General features: G+C 33.4%; 1 protein-coding gene and 1 long non-coding RNA gene across 3 annotated transcripts in view; one reads left to right on the top strand and one right to left on the bottom strand.

Moving 5' to 3' along the window:
* Positions 1-370: 370 nt before the first annotated feature.
* Orct_17 (organic cation transporter protein) overlaps positions 371-20341 on the top strand; it is a 42263-nt gene continuing 22292 nt past the window's right edge. Inside the window, exon 1 of one of the 2 annotated variants that reach the window (XM_054235923.1) lies at positions 371-819. The gene's annotated coding sequence lies outside the window, so the exon portion shown is untranslated. Of the gene's footprint in view, positions 820-12777; positions 13249-20341 lie in introns of those variants that run through there. The other variant, XM_011198589.3, reaches the window with a different exon arrangement.
* On the bottom strand, positions 16235-17086 carry LOC128924123 (uncharacterized). Its single transcript, XR_008472805.1, has 2 exons — positions 16633-17086; positions 16235-16575 (listed from the first exon to the last, which is right to left on the bottom strand). It is a non-coding gene; the product is annotated as an uncharacterized LOC128924123 (long non-coding RNA).

Below are 20341 nucleotides of genomic sequence, written 5' to 3'. Positions count from 1 at the left end.
AAACAAAAATTGTCTTGCAAGCAAGCACTAAATTAAGAATACTCAACAAAAACAAAATAACGAATTGCATTGCCGTCTGTTGACGCGTCAAAAGTTGGCACTCGAAACCGTTTAGAAACTGTTGACGGCATTGCCTTACCGCCTTCGCGGAAGTCTACGAGAACAACGAATCAGTTTAGTTTTGGGTTTTCTAGCGTAAACACTGAACAACGAACAATCAAATCGAAATATAATTAACAGAGGCAAATAGTTGAACAATGTAAACGTTTATGGGGAGTGATTTTCAGTTTCATTGTGCGGCATTTCGGAATGTATATAGAGAGTTGGGGATAACGGTTGTAAGAAAATGTAAAAATAGCTAACAAAAGCTACAAAAATATATCTAAAAAGTCTAAAGTTTCAAATAACGATTAATACTAACTCACGGCATCTTAAAGTAAAGGACTAACTGTGTACTAGTGAGCTTCATAAATATGTAAATATGAAACATACAATCCAAAAAGTGCAATTCATCGCCTGACATGCTATATAAAAATGCATCCAGACTTATATAAGTATACAAATGTGTGTGTTTGTATGTGTATGTGAATATGCCCATGATTTCACAGTATAATTAAACAAGTCATGCTGTGTGAGAATATTATGCTAATGCAAGGCTAAATTTACGTTGGCTATAGTAAAGTGTAAAAGCAAAAACAAAAACATAAACAAAATTTAAAAAAGCAAAAACAACAACAACAACAACAATACGAATAGAGTAGAGCAAACGACACATCAACGAAGGACCAGCGAAGAAGAGAATGCACGAACGAGAAATGTGTAAGTGAATGTGCCGCCGGTATATGCAACTGCCGGCTCCATAGCACGTGTCACATAGTGTAAGTGCTACCGCACATTTAGAAAACCGTGCCTCAAGCTTCGTGAAATTTTTGCCCGTGTTTGTATAGCGTAAACAAGAAATGGTAAAACAGCTGGCTCCTAAACTACATTACATGAAGGAGTCATTGGAAGCTTTAGTAAAATATATATTTTGTTTTATTGATTTTTAACATGCGAATGAATACACACGCATGCCAGACAATCAGCAAATTTGCCGTAAAATGAGGTTATTGTCTTCCTGCTGATTGTCCTAGCAATTGTTGTTGTAAAGCAAGGTTTGTTTTATCAATCATTTTTATTGCTTTTTACTGGCTTTTCTTCATGCTGCAGCACTTGCTCCGTCCATTAATTTCTCTTTTATTGCCATTGTGTTTGCCACTCTAGATTTGTTTATCTTTCGCACATTTAAAGTTTGATTAACGGTATTACTTTATTTATTCGACATTTTGGCGCACCCGCACGGCCTGTACGTAATGGTTGCGTATACGCAGTGGTGTTCATATTTCCTGCTTTAGAGCCTTTGTGCTATTTTGTTTATTTCCTTAGAAAAATTATTAGTTTTTGAAACATTTAAGTGATCAATAAAATATTTTAAAGGAAAACTTAAAAAATATTTTAAATTAATCGAGAGACAATGACACTAAAAATACCTAATGTATCTAAAACGTTATTAAACACTATACATAAATCAAATATTAGTCCTACTAGCTTTATCACTCCCTAATCACTTGATCAGAGTACTGAGTACTGTCTATGGAGCCCAAGTCAAGTGTATTATGTCAACTTTAAGTGGAAGAAGTCCGTACTATTTTCCTTTCAATCAGCTAAATCAGAGGCCAATCCCTTGCACTACTGGCTGTGAGTCTAAATATTTCTTAACTGTCTTAATTTCTTTTTGAGCCGTCACAGATCTGATCCGTCTTGTGATTTTTCTTCTCATTTTCGCTTAGTTTTTATTTTCCAGTTCAAATATCTCTTGATTACTATTTGTGGACTAACAGTAGTCTGACATCAGATTCATTCAGTGATAATCAGACTTTAACATTATTATCAGTACTCTGCTTACCGTATAAGCACCATAGCAAAGCATCGCGCAACGCTTACACAGGAACAACATTTTTCAACCATTATCCTTGTGCAGTGGGCAACGCAAACTTAAAAATACTCAGCGCCATACAATCCCAAGGCAATTAGTCTGTTGAAATGAAAAATCTTCAAAGTCTTCATTAAGTCCAACTAATTGGCGATTAGCGTACAGTTGGAAATTCGTAGAAGCGCAACAAGTTTATTCAAGTCTACACTACGCCCTCTAGTATATTCCCACTCGTTCCGTCATTAACGTTTAAAACTTTAAACCCAAATAACTAGCCAACCATATTGCTCATATCTTGGGCACTTGGCTTACTCATAATCAGCTTTTCAATGCTCATACTGTACTCAACTATTTAGTACAATTCCAGCTGTGATTCTCTTCTTATGCGTTTATGCACTGTGTGTGCTTGGCGCCAACCTTCAGTTGATGGTAAACGAGCAAGGACTCCAACGACAGCATATTTGAAATTAATAATTGAATACTCGTAGTAATCAACAACAACTATTCACACATACGCTCTCCAAGCTATTAACGTTTACTTAACAACTGAGTAGGAATACTGGAGCGACACCACGACATGCTGTGGGCACCGCACTGGATAGAGAACATTTTTTTAATTCACCGCAATAGTTTGAGCTTTTTGAGGAATTAGAACGGGATATATGCGTAGATGTGACTTAAACACAGAAGTTGTTGGAGCTTGGATCTTTTGGTTTCTTATTTCTTATGAACTATACAGTTAGCACTTTAAACCGCTTAAAAATATTGGTTGTGGTCGTTGAGATCTTCACAAAATCATTTCAGAGCAATTTATAAATAATAATTTGTTTCTACGAATACAAAAAATTTCGTGATTTTGAAATGAAGGTATTTCGAGACGATCCCATTTATATTCTTTAATACAAGTCGTTTGTTACTTCAAGTGCCCTTGTCACTCTGCCTCCTCTCATATCTTAATATGTTAGTTATTATTAGAAATCAGATAAAGGCAGGATACATACGCTGTTCTGGTCCTAAACCGGATTATTATTCGAAAATCGAGATACGAACCAAATCTTCAGAAAATATACGTCCTCCTTGAACTAATTTATTTTTATATTCGCTATACAGTAAAAGCTCCTTATTCGCGGGGTCCATAAATATGCCGTGAATACAAAAATCGTGAATACGGGATGGTAATTTATATGGGATTATAGGGGATACGTTCCTAGGTGACAAAAAAACAAAAATAAATAGGTATATAAAAAAATGATTTCATTGAAGTTTTTGAACATTTCAACTAATTATCTTAAGGCTTAGGCAATGGTTTGAAGAATTTTGTAATTTTTTCTTGCTTAGCAGTTTTCAAAAGCTCCTTCAATTCAGACTGATACATAGCAGTCGCATTAGCAATTTGTCTCTTAAAAATTGGACTTCGTTCCATAGACGGATCAATGTTCATAAAGAAATCGCAGAGCTCATTTGCCATTCTAAACCTTCACTAAGATTTTTCAAATTGAATGTCACGTTTCCAGTGCTTGTTGAAGCCTCTTCTTCAATAGGTTGTGTTCAGTTCCATGTGAGCCCCTTCTATATGGAAATATTACCAAAAGTTCAAAAATATTGCGAAAATAGTGGAATATTTAAAATTTTCTTGTAATAAGATCTATTTTATCTTTTTTATTAGTCCATTCGACAAGAACGTTGGGTTGGATACCTAATGGAATAATTTTGTTATTATGTATGTGCTTATTAGATCCGCGAATAATTTTAGTCACGAATATAGAAATTGGGTCTAATTTTTTTAATCCGCGAATAGTGAAAACGCGAATAAAGGAAGCGCGAATAAGGAGCTTTTACTGTATTCACTATATAGCGCAGACTGCTTAAGGCAGTGGTCTGCTTTAGAAGCCGAAAAAAAACGTTTTTTAGCAATTTTTTTTTAAAGGGAAGGAAATGATTGCGGTAAACGGAATTTTAAGACTATAGTGTACTATATTTTAGGTTTAAAAAACAATATTTATTATTGAAAAATATTGAAATTTTTTCAAAGTTGTAAGTATTTTTCTGGAGCGCCTGGAGTCTGCACTTGTAAATCGGTGCAGGTGATGGAGGTCGTGCGATGCATCTGAAACAGTCGAACCAAATTTTTTTTTAATTTTTATAAGTTTCTTTTCTTTATGAACTAAAAAAATACCGAAGAAGTTATAAAATTCCAAATTTTTTCGAAGTTTGAAAAAAAAAATTCACTTTTTTAAGAAAAAAAATTGACTTTAAGTTGCAAAACAAGTAGTTTAAATAATGCTTTTGTCCAACTTTTTTAGTTCAAATAGAAGATAATTTAATACTGAAGCTAAATCACTTTGGGTTTTTTCGATCGGTCATATATTCTTTTTGCTATCGCCGGCACCGTTTTCTAACACTTGTGAAAATGGTCTGCCTGAGCATTCGCACCTGCTCGACGCTCGGCCACTAAAACTGCTGTAGCTTCGGAAATATGTCGAATTGGCCTCTGGAATTTTAAAGACATATTCTTGGATAGTTTTGGAAGAGATTAAAAACAAAATCGGTTTTTTGAAGCCTGTGAAGCAGACTACTGCCTTAAATCGATGGGAATACTACTTGCCATTATCTTGACGTTAAGTGTGTCACAATCTAGCTTTTGTAAAAGAAATTCTCAAATAAGAGAATCTAATTATTTTGATAATGCATATTTTGAAAATCATTATTACAAAGTATAAAGTGCAAGTGATATTTTAAAGTGTCCATGCAAATCGTTAAAGGCCTTAAAAGGTGACTTCATTTCCATTGCCAATTGCAAGTTGAGTTGCTCTTTTCCACAATTTATGCAAAAAGTACTTTTTTTGTTATTACAATGAATTATGTCGCTTTCTTGTGTGCGTGCATTATACACGTACTTGACGCAAATTGTGTCCTTGTGTCTATTTTTACATGCTTTACGTTGAAATCAACAAAAATTACACATTTAAACTAAAAAAGGCATGTAAGCATGCAGGTTCGCAGCGAAACCATGACAACATACCAATGTAGAAAAGCGTGTATACTTACAAAAGAGAAACCCATTTTACTCATCATCTCAATCAGCTGTGGGAAAGACAATAAGGCGGTTTTCGCTACCATTCCAGTGCAATGGGTAAGCCATGCTTGCTGTATTGGGATAAAAAAAAAATATTCTTGGTATTTGTTATTTTAGTTACCTTTGATTGTAGATAGTTATTTTTAATTAATCCACCGCGCATGTAGCTCTTTCTGCCTTTCCATCAGATAAAGTTGATAAACGTGTTGTGTGTTTTATGGATTTCTTTTTTAGAAATTTCCTTTGAAACTGTTGTTACTTGTTGTCTTTTAGAATTGTTGCAAAGACAAAGGCCTTCCAAAATTCATTGAAAATAAAATATATAAAATTCTATTTCTGTTTACACAAATTTCTCTTCAAATATATTTTAGAAATTCGGAGAAATTTTCATATTTCATGACTAATAGCATCAATGTTTATATACGGACAAATGTGTATAGCAACCGAATTAAGGCAAATTAACGGTGTTGTGTGAAATCCGAAATCCAAAAATAAAAATACATATATTTAAATCAGAAATCACAGCTAATTAATGTACAAAAATGTTATAAAATACACACATGCACACACAAATACTCAGCAATAAAAGCAAATCAAGTCCGAAATTCGAAAATTTCACTTGAAAAGTGTGCGCTAAATTGTCGAAATAATGTTGACACAAACAATTATTAATTTATTCATATATTTACATAATTTATGTTAAGTTTATTTGTAGTATGTTATTGGCTTCGTGAACCAATCAAGCGGAAGTGTTGTTTTCGTGCTAATACAGACTCGAGCGGATGCGCGCTGGCGTATACGTTATCTCATATACATATGTACACATATAGTATATCAAATGCATATTTTGTACATGAGTGCATGTGTGTTGGTTGTTTACAATTATCTCTGCCATATATTAGTAATTAAATAGTGTATGGAAAACATTTCATGAGAATTGGAAAATTCACTTTTTCTGTTTTTATATTTATGTGAATTCGTTTCTTTCGAATTGAAAATTGTAATTTTCCAGTAGCAACTTTATGTATTTTTATACTCTCGCAACAAAAATTGCTAAGAGAGTATTAAAGTTTTGTTCACATAACGGTTGGTTGTAAGTCCTAAAACTAAACGAGTTAGATATAGGGTTATATATACCAATCAGGGTGACGAGTAAAGTTCAAATCCGGATGTCTGTCTGTCCGTCCGTCCGTGCAAGCTGTAACTTGAGTAAAAATTGAGATATATTGATGAAACTTGGAAGACATATTTCTTGGCACCATAGGAAGGTTGAATCGGACCACCGCCACGCCCACAAAATGGCGAAAACCAAAACACACAAAGTGTCATAACTAAGCCATAAATAAAGCTGTGGAAGTAAAATTTAACACAAAGGATCGCACTATGAAGGGGCATATTTGAATGTAATTTTTTTGGAGAAGTGGGCGTAGCCCCTACTAAGTTTTTTGTACATATTTTGTACTTTCTAGAGTCGTTTCTTTTCGGTACTACCTTATACAGTCCAAAAATGAAGGTAATCGGATAACCACGCCCACCTCCCATACAAAGGTTATGTTGAAAACTACTAAAAATGCTTTAATTCAAGTAAGGAAAACCACCAGAAACCATAAATTTCATTATGGTACAGAATAGCTGCACTCAAAATGGTTTACATAATTTTAAATGGGCGTGGTTCTACCCACTTCTGGTTCAAAAACCATATCTCTGGAACTACTCGACCAATTTCAATTAAATTCGGTTTATAACATCCTCCTAGCTTCCCAATAATACGTTGTGAAAATAGTCCAATGCGGATCACAACCATGCCTACTTCCCACATACCAGAACTTTGAAGCCGATCTGAATCGTGTACTTTACAATACATAAAGTACGCACTAGTGAAGATATCGGAACAGAACTTTGCAAACATACTGTATTTAAAGAAACTTCCTTACTTAAACTTAAAAATCGGTCCATAAGTTTTCAAGACCCTATATATCGAATATGAGTACCTCGGTGCTTCTAACACATTTTTTGCCGAAAATATAGGTAAGTCTTTCAGATATTTAGAAGAAATTCAGAGGGAATATGTTTCTTCTAATAATATGTCTCCCTGTGAAAAATGTGTGAAATCGGGTCATAACTCGCCCTATCTCCCATATATTTAAAATTAGGGTTTTCAAACTTTCAGTGGACTTTATATCATGTATATGACGAATATGTGTGTCAAATTGTTTGTTATATTAATAATATTGAATAAATAAAATGCGAGAGTATAAAATGTTCGGTGACACCCGAACTTAGCCCTTCCTTACTTGTTGTTCAATGTTTTCAATTTTTTTATAATTTAAATTTTTTTTCAGAAGATGACATTTGTTACTAGTTATAACATTTTCTATCACCCGTTATAACCTTTGAAACACTGTGAGATCCGTAGAACAAACTGAGATATGGGATCTCTCATTATTTATCTTTAAAGTAGAATAAACTCAAAATACTCATAGAAAACAAGTCCATCTAAAAATAACTTGAATCCACAAATATAACCTATATCGTGCAAGGCAGTGTCATTCACGCCATTCATCGTTATGTCGGTTACTAAGCTATTCACAATCACAATCAATTTAAGGTGTTAATTTACAAAAAGCTTTTATTAATCAAATGCCTCTAATATTAATTAATTAACGGTTAAAGGCGTAGCAATGAAACGGTGTTTTTGTGTCTTCACATGATTTTTATTTGTTTACAACTGCTCTTAGCTTTATATGGCATTATTATTCCGAACATTTTGCTTTTCAGATTTTTAATAGATTTTAATTGAATTGTGTACGCAATACGCTTGTCCAAAATTACTCAGATTTCGTTGTGGTATGGAAAATTTTGTTAGCGCTAAGGCGCACAATAATCAAAATTAATTTGTTTTGAACTCGTTGTCAGAAAGTTGCTGGGAATTCACAGCACTTACGCGAATTTATATGTATATGAGTATAAAACGTATATATACATACATTCTTATAGGATTCTGAGCCTCTTATATTTTAGGGTGTTCTACATTGATAGGGTCCTCTAGTGCTCACACTGACGAGTACTTCTTCTATACCAAACTTCACATAAATTGACTTAATTGATTCTGCTTCAATTATAAAATTAGCTGCAATACTCTATCACAGAACAAGTAAGGAAAGGTTCGGGTGCAACCGAACATATTATACTCTCGCAATTTATTGCTATATTTTTATTAAGATAACACACAATTTAAGCCATATATTCGGTATAAAGTCCAATAGAAAAACGAAAATCATCATATATGGTATATAGGCTGAGGTAATTCCTGAGCCGATTAAACTCATTTTCATCATCAACATACATTTCTTCTAAGTTTATATGCTCATTTAATTGGGCTAAGAAATTTCATATATTACCCGATTTATAAGCTATTAAGCCCATCGTATTTTTGAAAATCCTATAATTAGCTATATGAGAGCTAGGAAAAGTTATGACCTGATTTTAACCATTTTTGATACAGAGACACACTAAAAAGATTTCCCCTGAATTAAATTAAGATATCTGAGAAATTTACCGATATTTTCGGTGAAAAATTACCATAAGGCACTAAGTTCTTCAAATTCGTATCCGGGGCCTTGAAAAGTTATAGTCCAATTTCGACAATTTTTTCACAAGTGATGCCACGGATCATATACAGTATTTAGTACTTTACATAATAAAGTTTTATTTCGCTATCCTCATTGGTTCCTAATGTATATCTTATAAAGTGAAGGAATCAGATGGAATTCAAAATTGAGTTTTATGGGAAGTTGTCGTAGTTGTGAACAAATTTCATCCATTTTCCACACGTGTCATCAGGGTGTCAAGAAAATATTATATACCGAATTTGATTGAAATCTGTCGATTAGTTACTGAGATTTGGTTTTTGACCCATAAGTGGGAGATGCCACGCCCATTTTCCATTTTGTAAAAAAATCTGTGTGCAACTTCTTTCTGGTATTTATTCTGTAAAATTTTGTGTTTCTGACGTGTTTCGTTAGTGAGTTAGCGCACTTTTAGTAATTTTCAACCTAACCTTTGTATGGGTGCCGGGCGTGGATATTATCCGATTTCTTTCATTTTTGGACTGTATTAAGAAGTGACTAAATAAAACAACTGCAGAAAGTTTGGTTTATATAGATTTATTGGTTTGCGAGATATGTACAAAAATCCTATTTGGAGGCGGGGCCACGCCCACTTCCCCAAAAAATTTACATTCGAATGTGCCCCTCCCTAATACGATCCTATGTTCCAAATTTTATTTTCATAACTTTATTTATGGCTTAGTTATGACACTTTATAAGTTTTTGGTTTTCGCCATTTTGCGGGCGTGGCAATGGTCCATTTTCGAAAGCAACCTCCTCAGGGTGTCAAGGAATACGTGTTCCAAGTTTCGTTAAGATATCTCAATTTTTACTCAAGTTATCCGTTGCACGGACAGACGGACGGACGGACAGACAGACATTCGGATTTTGACTCGTCTCGTCACCCTGATCACTTTGGTATATATAACCCTATATCTAACTCGTTTAGTTTTATGACTTACAAACAACCGTTAGGTGAACAAAACTATAATACTCTCTTTAACAACATTTGTTGCGAGAGTATAAATATAAAACTGCTCTAATATTGCCGTTTTCTCATTCGAGGGTGTTTCGTTAGCTCAGAAATCATTGGTTGTCATTCAACTCTTAATTTCGTGATCAGAGCATGAAGATTGTTGTATATCATTCAGTAGCAGACATTTTGGTTTTATAAAAGAGATGCAACATAACGGCACATAATATAATATGACGCTCATACTACACAGCTTCTATGATTGTGATTTGCAGGCGACTGCTGTCAAAAAGACATATTTTCTCAAAATTCTACAAAAATTTGTCGGTAATCGCTCAACCAAATGACTTAGCTGAATTTTGAAAAACTAAAATATATCTGCATTCTCGTAAAAATATATCAACAAATGCTGCAATTAACTATTAAGTAAATAAATTTTAAGTGCAAATTAAATTGGATTTATTGCCTACTAATTTAAGCCATAATTTGTTCATCTTCAACACTCAGCTGTATGTGCATGCGCACTTGAAATTCTGGCAAATCATTTGCCAATTATTTAAATGTGTGTAGAAAATAGAAGAAATTTTATTTTTGGCATGAAGTGAGGAAAATAAATCGTATAAAACTAATATAATTCATTCTGACAAAAACTAAGAAACGTGCTCGACGGAATTTGCGAAGAGAACACTTTTCGAGAGCAATGAAATGTGCAATGTTGTGCAACATCCACACTAACTATATGTGTCTCAACGCCAATTTGTGGCAATTGGCTTTAGGCCATCGTTTTGCCATTTTGTCACTGAACTTTGCATTGATTTTAAAGAGCACATATTCTTTTCTATTTTTTGTTTGGAAATATGTACATATGTCTATATGTATTAGGGGCCAATAATAAATGTGGCTAGAAAGGCGTTGGTTGGCGCACTTATAGATATATTTAAGGTATATTTATTATATCTATATTGTAGCTCAGTATGTATATTGTGCGCCTATTAACCGTTGCATTGACACACGCCCAAATACATAGCTGTGCTGTGCGCGGGTACTTCAGTTCAGCTGTTTGCAAATATGCTATTTTCGCCGGTGGGTAATCCATTTCTGAAGGTCGTTGTCATTTGTTTGCTCAAATCTGGAAACACTTTTTGCGTCTTTGGCGAGTTTTGCTGCCACTTCAATAGAATATTTGTTTATTTGAAAGGAGGTGTGTCAGACTTTGTCTTTTTTTAAATCGAGAGGAATATACAAAAAATAAATTTTCATGAATTTTGGATAATAGTGTACTGTAAAAAGAACTTCATAAATTAGATTATTTCATGATGTTTTTAAAACGAATTATGCGTTTATAATAGCTGCCATCGATTGATCACTTCTCTGCTCGCTATCTTTGGGCGCTGCTCGCCTGTCAAAAATTTTACATGTGAAAGCAACAACAAAGATATCTAGTTGAATTCGTGCTGGAGAGTATGCGAATACCTCATTAAAATTGCAATCGTCGCTTGCTGTGTGCTACCAAGTTTTATTTTACTCATTTTAGAACCATTTTACTATTGTGTACGGCTCAAAGGACAAATTACTGTCAAAATAATAAAAATTGTTATACACAAATTTGAAATTGAAAAGGGCAGGCGAAGATAAATCGTCAGTATTTTTGAATTGAATTTATTGAATAAAAAACTTTAATAAAAATTAAATTTGTTGTAGAAAACGTTAGACATAGACGGTGGTTGAAGAGTTCAGTGCGACCAAGTATATACAATTCGATTTCAGTGCTGCCAGTTTGTATGGAAATTAGGAAAGTTTGTTCGATTGGCTTGTCTATAGCAGTTAGCCAATCGATGACAGCTAATATTGCACTAAAGTACTGTTTGACCTGCCTTAGAGTTTGCATTTCATTGTTTGCATTTTTTCGATCCACCCTAATGTTTATATAGCTACACATACACTAATATATATACTTATAAATCTTTGTACCATTTTCTGCTCAATTAGATCGCCTGCTGAGAAAATATAATGAGCGGAAATTTTATTCAAGTTTATGTAATAAAAGTAAATCCTGCGGTCGTTCGACAATGACACTGCATAAGAATAGGGGATTTATTTACATACATATTTGGTTTTGCCGTTTAAACAATGCGTTCTTACCTTTCTTTCTCAGCGCAACTCACTATTGCTCTATTGCTTTGTGAATCAGCTGTGCACAAAGAAAGGCGATGTCGATGAGGGCTAGAAGACAAAAAAGAGGTGTATAATCGCTCTTGTGTCTGCTGCATTTAGGGTCGGTTGTATGCGTTTTTGAGCGCAAAACAGAACATTTGTCGGGGATTTTCTTTCGCATTTTATGCGCTGCAACAATTTTCTTTGTTTGTTAATAAAGAAATTTTTATCTACGACTTATTTTATAAAAGATGCTGTGAAGTAATTATTCTGGTGCGGGGAATAGGTACTGCATTCAACAAAGGTGTTTTGTCATTTGCCTGAGTTGTAAGGCGAAACTGTTAAATGCGTAGATTTTGTTAATGCGTAAACTGGCTGAAAAGTATTCAGACACATTCATAGAAAACACTCAACCAAAATATAAAATTACAGTATCACTTAACAACCAATACAGACTATAATATTCACTAGAAAAAATCTTTTGTTTCCACTTTTACGCTCGCGTTCTTACCATTGTTTTGTCTTGGAAATTCGTAGACTCCTTGGATTCTCATATGTCTTGGTTAATAACCAAAATTATGTACATATATAAAACCACCCTTTATTGGATTATTTATGCTCAGGTTGGTATAAAAAATGAACAAGCAATTCTGTTGAATTATAAATAAAATAAATCTACAGCTTGCATAGAATATTGAGTGTTCTAACGACGAATAGTTCTAAATTTTTATGGAGTACTAAAACCAATAGCTCGACAGAAAAAACGAATTATATGGATAAAAAAATAAATATATTAAAATATATAAACCAACTGACTAAAATGAATGGGCAATAGCTTTTGTCTAGCGCTGATCTTGCAGGGTAAAAAAAAAACAATTTGGTAGGTATTTATTTCGCCTCTCTCCGATATGTAAGTATTTTTTGTTGGAATTAATTTTGGCGCTGAACCTGTACCTTCCACTGCAGCTATTGCATTGGTCGCTTAGTCGATCGTGCGCATTCAGCGCGAATGCAATAAATAATCGGCATACAGTGGTGTTATTTGTTCTGCATAATGAAATGAATTACGTCTTGTGATTACTAAAGTGCAGAGATAATTTGTGCATACCGTGTGTTAGAAAAAAGTTAAACCAATTCGGTTGCGGAAGTAATTAGTGTCTCGTCGACAGTACTGGGTTTGACAACTCAATTAGATTCTTTTGTTAACCTTATGATGCAATCTGAAATCTTTGTTACTCAAAATTACATCAAAGAGCAATATATGAGCAATAACAAAATACTTAAATACCTGTGTTCACATTATATACATAGATGTATAGCTATATAATATTCATGTATTGTAAACAAAAGTGAAGAAAATCAATTTTATCCACCACAACGCGGGTAGCGCAGGAGACGCGGAAGTGAGTGTGAGTGTCTTAAAGAGAACGCTCACCGCTAAGCATTGCTGATCGTGCCAATGTTTGTAAGTATGTAAATCATGCTTAAATTTGCAGATTTTATTTCTCTCTTCATCTACATACATATTTCTTTGTGTTGTGTTTTCGCTGATATTGGCAAATAATATGCTGATCCAACGTAAAAATTTCCATTAATTGTCTTGGGGCTCAGCGAGCACAAAGAAGGGGACAAAGTTAAAAAAACACTACTTAACAGTTCTAATTAATTGCCTTAAGTGAAAGATATTTCGATTATTCGTACCTCAGCGGAATTCGCTGAACACTGGAAAAACTTTTGTCTCCGTAAGTGTAAATCAAATTTTATTAGTAAGCGTTTTCCAAACTGCTGATCAATGCGTGGAAAAAGTAGAACTTTGATATGTACATTTATCGTAATTAAGCTCGGATGTAATCGGAATCAGCAAAATTTGCAACAAAACCCTTGAGTTGTTGATCAATTCTTCTTCCACTTTCTTAATTTCGAAATATACAGTTTTTATTTAATGTTCTCATTCATGTTACCTTCATGTTACTTTAGCTTTTGTTGACTTTAGAGCCACAGTTTTTAATTTAAACCCACTTCAAGCTAAATTTTTTATAGAGTTTCAGTGAATTTGTATAGGAAACTATATTTCTAGTTACTCGATTACTGTTGTTGACTTAAATCAGATATTTTTTATCTTAAACAAATGCATAACGTAAATTATAGGTAATTATAATACAAAATACAGTCAATAACAAATAACTATTGTTAGCTTAAACGTCTTCTAAGAGCAATAAGACGATCGACTTGGTGACTGCTTGATTAACTACCCTGCAGGAAATTCATTAGTTCATTACTGGTCCAGCGTTGAACTAGATTACGCTTATGATTTTTATGATTATAAGAAACTGTCGTATTTAAACCAACTATACGTTAAAACGCACAAAGGTCGTCTTGAAACAATAAATATTTCAAAGAAAATTTCAAAAAAATGATTTAGCTTAAATTGTCCATATCTTCAAACATTCATATTGTACATAAGCAACTCTACCATACGTACTTAGATATATGACATATACTGTATGTAGATTCTTGTTCGCATATAGCTTTAGTTTTAAGCAAACTCTGCTTTTACGATCGCTTATCGTTTAATGAATAACAATGATTGTTGTTGTATTCGTACGGCTTTACTTTGACTTTGCCTTACTCACGTTCTGTTCACGTTTTTCATGAATGCGCCGTGTGCTGGAGATTGACGTTGCTGCCTATACACTCACTCTGTCCCCAGAAGAAGCACGTTGTGGTGAATGTTCACTTTGTAAAATCATGTAATGCTATAAGCAAGTAAGAGTCACTCTTTCTTATCTGCATATCCTGTTCGAACTGAATTGCGCTAGTATAGAGCGGTGCCAATAGCTATGCACTGCGAGAAAATGCTGACAGACGTAAGATTATATATTTTCAATAAATTGCGCAGAGTGAGCAATTGTGAAGAAATCTAAAATCATAATGCCAATTTTTGCCAAACAAAATGAGAAGTATTGAATATCTGTATGTGTTTTTATACTCTCGCAACAAAATTGCTAAGAGAGTATTATAGTTTTGTTCACATAACGGTTGTTTGTAACACCCGAAACTAAACGAGTTATATATACCAAAGTGATCAGGGCGACGAGGCAAGTCAAAATGCGAATGTCTGTTTGTTCGTCCGTCCGTCTGTGCAAGCTGCAACTTGAGTAAAAATTACTTTCGAAAATGGGAAAAATCGCACCACTGCCACGCCCACAAAATGGCGAAAACCGAAAACACATAAAGTGCCATAACTAAGCCATAATAAAGCTAAAATTTGGTATGAAGGATCGCACTATGAAGGAGAATATTTGAATGTAATTTTTTTGGGGAAGTGGGCATGGCCCCGCCCCCAAATAGGTTTTTTGTACATATCTCGCAAACCTATAAAGCTATGTAAACCAAACTTTCGGCAGTCGTTTTTTTAGCCGTTTTCTTATACAGTCCAAAGATGAAAGAAATCGGATAATAACCACGCCCACGTCCCATACAAAGGTTAGGTTGAAAATTACTAAAAGTGGGTTAACTCACTGAAGAATAACGTCAACGAACGAAACACTAAATTTCACATAAGAAATGGCAGATGGAAGCTGCACACAGATTTTTTTACAAAATGGAAAATGGGCGTGACATCGCCCACTTATGGGTCAAAAACCATATCTCAGGAACTACTCGACAGATTTCAATCAAATTCGGTATATAATAATTTCTTGACACCCTGATGACACGAGTGGAAAATGGATGAACTCGGTTCACAACTACGACAACTTCCCATATAACTCAATTTTGAATTCCATCTGATTCCTTCACTTTATAAGATATACATTAGGAACCAATGAACATAGCGAAATAAAACTTATAAATACTGTATATGATCCGTGGCACCATGTGAAAAAATTGTCGAAATCGGACTATAACTTTTCAATAACCCGGATATCGAATTTGAAGAACTCAGTGCCTTACCGAAAATATCGGTAAATCTCTCAGATATCTTAATTTAATTCAGAGGAAATCTTTTTCTTCTAATAGTGTATCTCTGTATCGAAAATAGTTAAAATCAGGTCATAACATCCTCTAATCATAGGATTTTCAAAAATACGATGGGCCTAATAGCTTATAAATCGGGTAGTATATGAAATTTCTTAGCCAAATTAAATGAGCATATAAACTTAGATAAAATGTATGTTGGTGATGAAAATGAGTTTAATCGGCTCAGGAATTACCTCAGCCTATATACCATATGTGATGATTTTCGTTTTTCTATTAGACTTTATACCGAATATATGGGTCAAATTGTGTGTTATCTTAATTAAGCAATACATTGCGAGAGTATAAAATGTTCGGTTGCACCCGAACTTAGCCTTTCCTTACTTGTTTATATAAAAGTTGTTCTCATAAATCTTCAGCAGCCACCGCAAAACTGTTGCCAATAACTCATACAAAAATACAACTCTTTAAGCTCGACTTATAATCGGCAAATTTACTTTCATGCATTTACATTTCTTGATTTCTTTTATTGCTTATGTCATCAGTTCTCATATTTCTGGTAATTCCCTTCATTAATGGAATATTCCGTATTTAAACGGCAATGCTTTAATTGTTTTTGTTTTGTTTTTGCTTTTCAGCACATTCGACGATTTTTCTATTGTTTATTGCAATAGAAGTTAATGAACCATTTGTTTGTTTGTGTGAACGTTAAGTTTCTTTCCTCAATTGTTTGTTCCGAAGTTTATTTATCATTTTTATTTTAATAAACTTTCCACAGCGATCCACTTGCTTGATGATTCAGTGACACATAAACCTAAGAGTAAATCGATATACACATTATCTATAATAAAACAATTATTTAGGGCGTTACACTTTTGTAACTAAAATTTTTGTAATCTCAAAATTGTTCAGGTTGATGTTTCTCCGCAATTTGTACCAAAATATTACCCTGACTTCACCTTTAACAACTTTTGCCCAGACTCTACAAATATAGATACAGTCTTCAGCCAAACATATCTCACAAATTGTTTGTCGCCCCCAATTAAAGTCTTAAACAAGATAAATAAAATCTTCATGCACAAATTTTGTCAAAAATTTTGCCGTACAATAATTATATGTGTTGCCATGTCAATGCGTTACATATGGAAAAAATATTGATAAACAAATATGTATCTGAACATGTATGTATGTATGTATACCTATTGAACAAATGTTGACTTGTTGCGACACTCTGTATCATACATAGCAAACATGGTGTCAGGGAGTCTGAAGTACTTATCGAGGCTGTCGTCAATAGCACCCAATAACACGCTACCGAGCAGCAAATATCATACCACCATGGTTGCTATGTCGTTTTGAATTTATGGACATACAAGTCCATAGACATACATACTCTTACATTGTAATCGAATTTGCTCGAGTAAAATTATGAAATATTATGAAGTGGCCGTCATTTATAGGAGTACATACATATGTATATTGTATCTTATATTGTCAAACATTGTACATATGTATCTACATGTCTGGATAACAGTTTTTGTTTACTATCGTGTCGCTGATTTACAAGTAGAGCTTATTCTCCATATCCTCTTTGAATGTATGGTGGTTTCCGATTATATGACTCTTTTATTTTATTGTGAATAAGTAAACGCGGAACTAACTCAAATTTTTCGACGAGTTCAATTTACAATAATATATATGAACAATATATTGCACAGAGTAGTAGGGTGGTTATCTACTAAAACTTGTACTTATATGTGGGCCAAATTCTATGTTATTAAAAAAATAACGTGGAAGAAATTTCTTGAGTTTAGACTTTCTTCTAATCCCTTTTTATCTCTATACCCCTTATCATCAATAATCGGACCTCGGTCCCCATACCTTCATTTTAAAGCTTAACATTTTCCTTCAATTTCTCGCAGTAAAACATTTCACATTTTATATAAGGCTTTCGCTCAATGAAAAAATATCACAAGTTAGATAAGTAAAACCATTATATAGCGAACCTTCCCGCAATGTCTATACTGTTATTACCGCATTAACCGTTATATCCGACAAACAAACATCCAGAAAACTTTTATATTTAGCAACCCCTAACATGATTCAACGTTTAGTCTTAATTAATTAACTAACCTAGTCTTATTTCACGTGAATCCATAAAATATAAGCAAAACGGGACTCATGTGATTACTCAAGAAACCTCACCTCAAAATATAAACAAATCGGGTCTCACATTACCTCTCAAAACGTAAGAAAAAATTTACCTCAAATTACACCTATAATAATCAATAAACCTACCGTCATATTACTCTTCAAAAGATATGTATATAAACCTGGAACCTGGCGGGTTCTTTCTAAATGAAAACAAATCTGAAGCCTCAATACGTGAACAGGATTGAAATCACTTGACCACACAAACCTGACACCACGTGAATCAAATAGGTAAATGACTTCATGTGACCTTTAAAATGTATTCGTAGAATATACATAAAGCTAAAAGAAAGTGAGCCGATAAAATATAAAAAAAATTATTTCAAAGGACTTCTCTGAAGCAAACCAACTTGGACATGTCATGTCTATTACAAAGTAAAGTAAAATGCCGTTAAATTACCTCTTAAAATTATAGCAAACCTGAACCAATATAAACTGACTTGATCCTACATGAATCCATATAATATACCTAACCACACGAGACTCTTCAAAATACAAATAAACCTGACTTTAACCTGACCGTTAAATTTAAGTAAATTACATATCAGATATCCATTTAAAATGTAAACAAACCTGACATCAAGTAAACCTTAAAACTATAAAACACTGACCCAATGTGGACACTCAAAGGCAAAAATCCTAACTCATCTGGCTCTTCAAAGTATAAAGAAACTGACCTCACGTGACCGCTGTAAACGAGCTTGAATTCAGTGAGCGATATATATATATAAACAAACTTAGCTCCGACTTTTCAAAATGTTCACAGACCTTAACTGTAAACAAACCCAACATCACACGACCCTTCAAAATTTATTCAAGTGACCCTTCATAGAATAAACCTAGTTGCTTTCACGTAAACCCTGTCAAAATATGAAGAAACATCTCATGACTCCATCAAATGCAAGAAAATCCTGCCATATGTCAATGACCTTGGTAGGGGTTTGTTTACCTTTTCGCCAAGGCCAATGACCTTTAACAGGGGTTTGTTTACGTTTTGGGCTGAGGTCATTGACCTTTGGCGGGGATTTGTTTACATTTTGGGACGAGGTTAATGACCTTTGACAGAGGTTTGTTTACGTTTTGGTAAACGCGACGTTTGTTTACATGTTAAGAGCTCATATGAGAACAGGCGTGTTTTCATCTTTAGGGTACTCATGGAGTTATGTTTGATTTAATTTGGAAGGGTCATGTGGAAACAGGTTTTCTTGTATATTGAAGAATCACATGATGACAGGTTTGGTTGTATTTTTAGTTGTGGGTCAAGTAAAGTAATGTATGTTCACAAACGCAGGTTTGATATGAGGTCAAATTTGGTGTCACGTGATGTGTTTGTTTTTATATTATTTAAGGTTAAGTCAGGTTTATTTATGCACATTTGGAGGGTTCCGTGATTTCAAGTTTATTTACTAAAGTACTTATACTCTTTATTTAGGATATTTTTTTGCCGAATATATCGGTTATTGTGTGAGATATCTTAATAAAAATTATTTAACTTGTGATTACTCACAAATCGTGTGTCCCAACCTAATATACATGTTTTGAAAAGATAAGTCACGGTTTGAACATGAGGCAATTTGATTGAAAACATTTGCGAAAAGAATAAACTTTCGCATTGAACTTGACATCAAATCCGCATTGACTACAAGCCAGGCAGCTATTTTATATGTATACGACTATAATGCGCTTATTTCTATTGTAGTTGATGGTGACATACATACATATGTACATGATAATTTTTTTAAGAGTTTAAGCTACTTATTTTACTATTTTAAAGATAGAGGCTTTGGTATCTATTTATGATACTTCGTTTGCATGTGTGTATTTTGTCTATGCCAATTTAACTATTTCTCAGTTATTTAGCCTCTAAATTTACAACTCGTTTGATTTGTCCTTTGCCTTGTTTACTTATGGGATATTTACTATATATTTGCAAGCACGATTTGTTTGTAGTACATAAAACTTATCACGTTTTTGCCAGCTTATAATAACGTGCGTGGCATAAAATACATTTCGAATAAATATGTACGTATTCAAATATGTATGTGTTATGCATACAATATTTACTATAAACTTGACAGATTTAAGTATTACGTAAAGAGAAGAAAATGTTAGAGAATTTAGAGGAGAATTTAAAAATGTCCACATTTTAAAAGGAGACCTGGATATAATTGTAAATTTAAGTCTATATTAAGTTCTCATAATAAAAATTATTTTTTTTTTTATGATTTTCGATTATTCAGAATTTGAGTTTGTAGTGAAATGAAAATATCATAGAATTTTTTCAATTATTAATTCATTATTTTTAATTATTCCAATTTGAATAAATTCAAATATTTACCTTAATTTTTTATAATTATCCAAATAGCTAC

Source organism: Zeugodacus cucurbitae, chromosome 2 (assembly GCF_028554725.1).
Source record: "Zeugodacus cucurbitae isolate PBARC_wt_2022May chromosome 2, idZeuCucr1.2, whole genome shotgun sequence".
Classification (NCBI taxonomy): Eukaryota; Metazoa; Arthropoda; class Insecta; order Diptera; family Tephritidae; genus Zeugodacus; species Zeugodacus cucurbitae.
The sequence above is the reverse complement of the archived record's forward strand: the minus strand, read 5'-3'. Positions and strand labels throughout refer to the sequence as shown.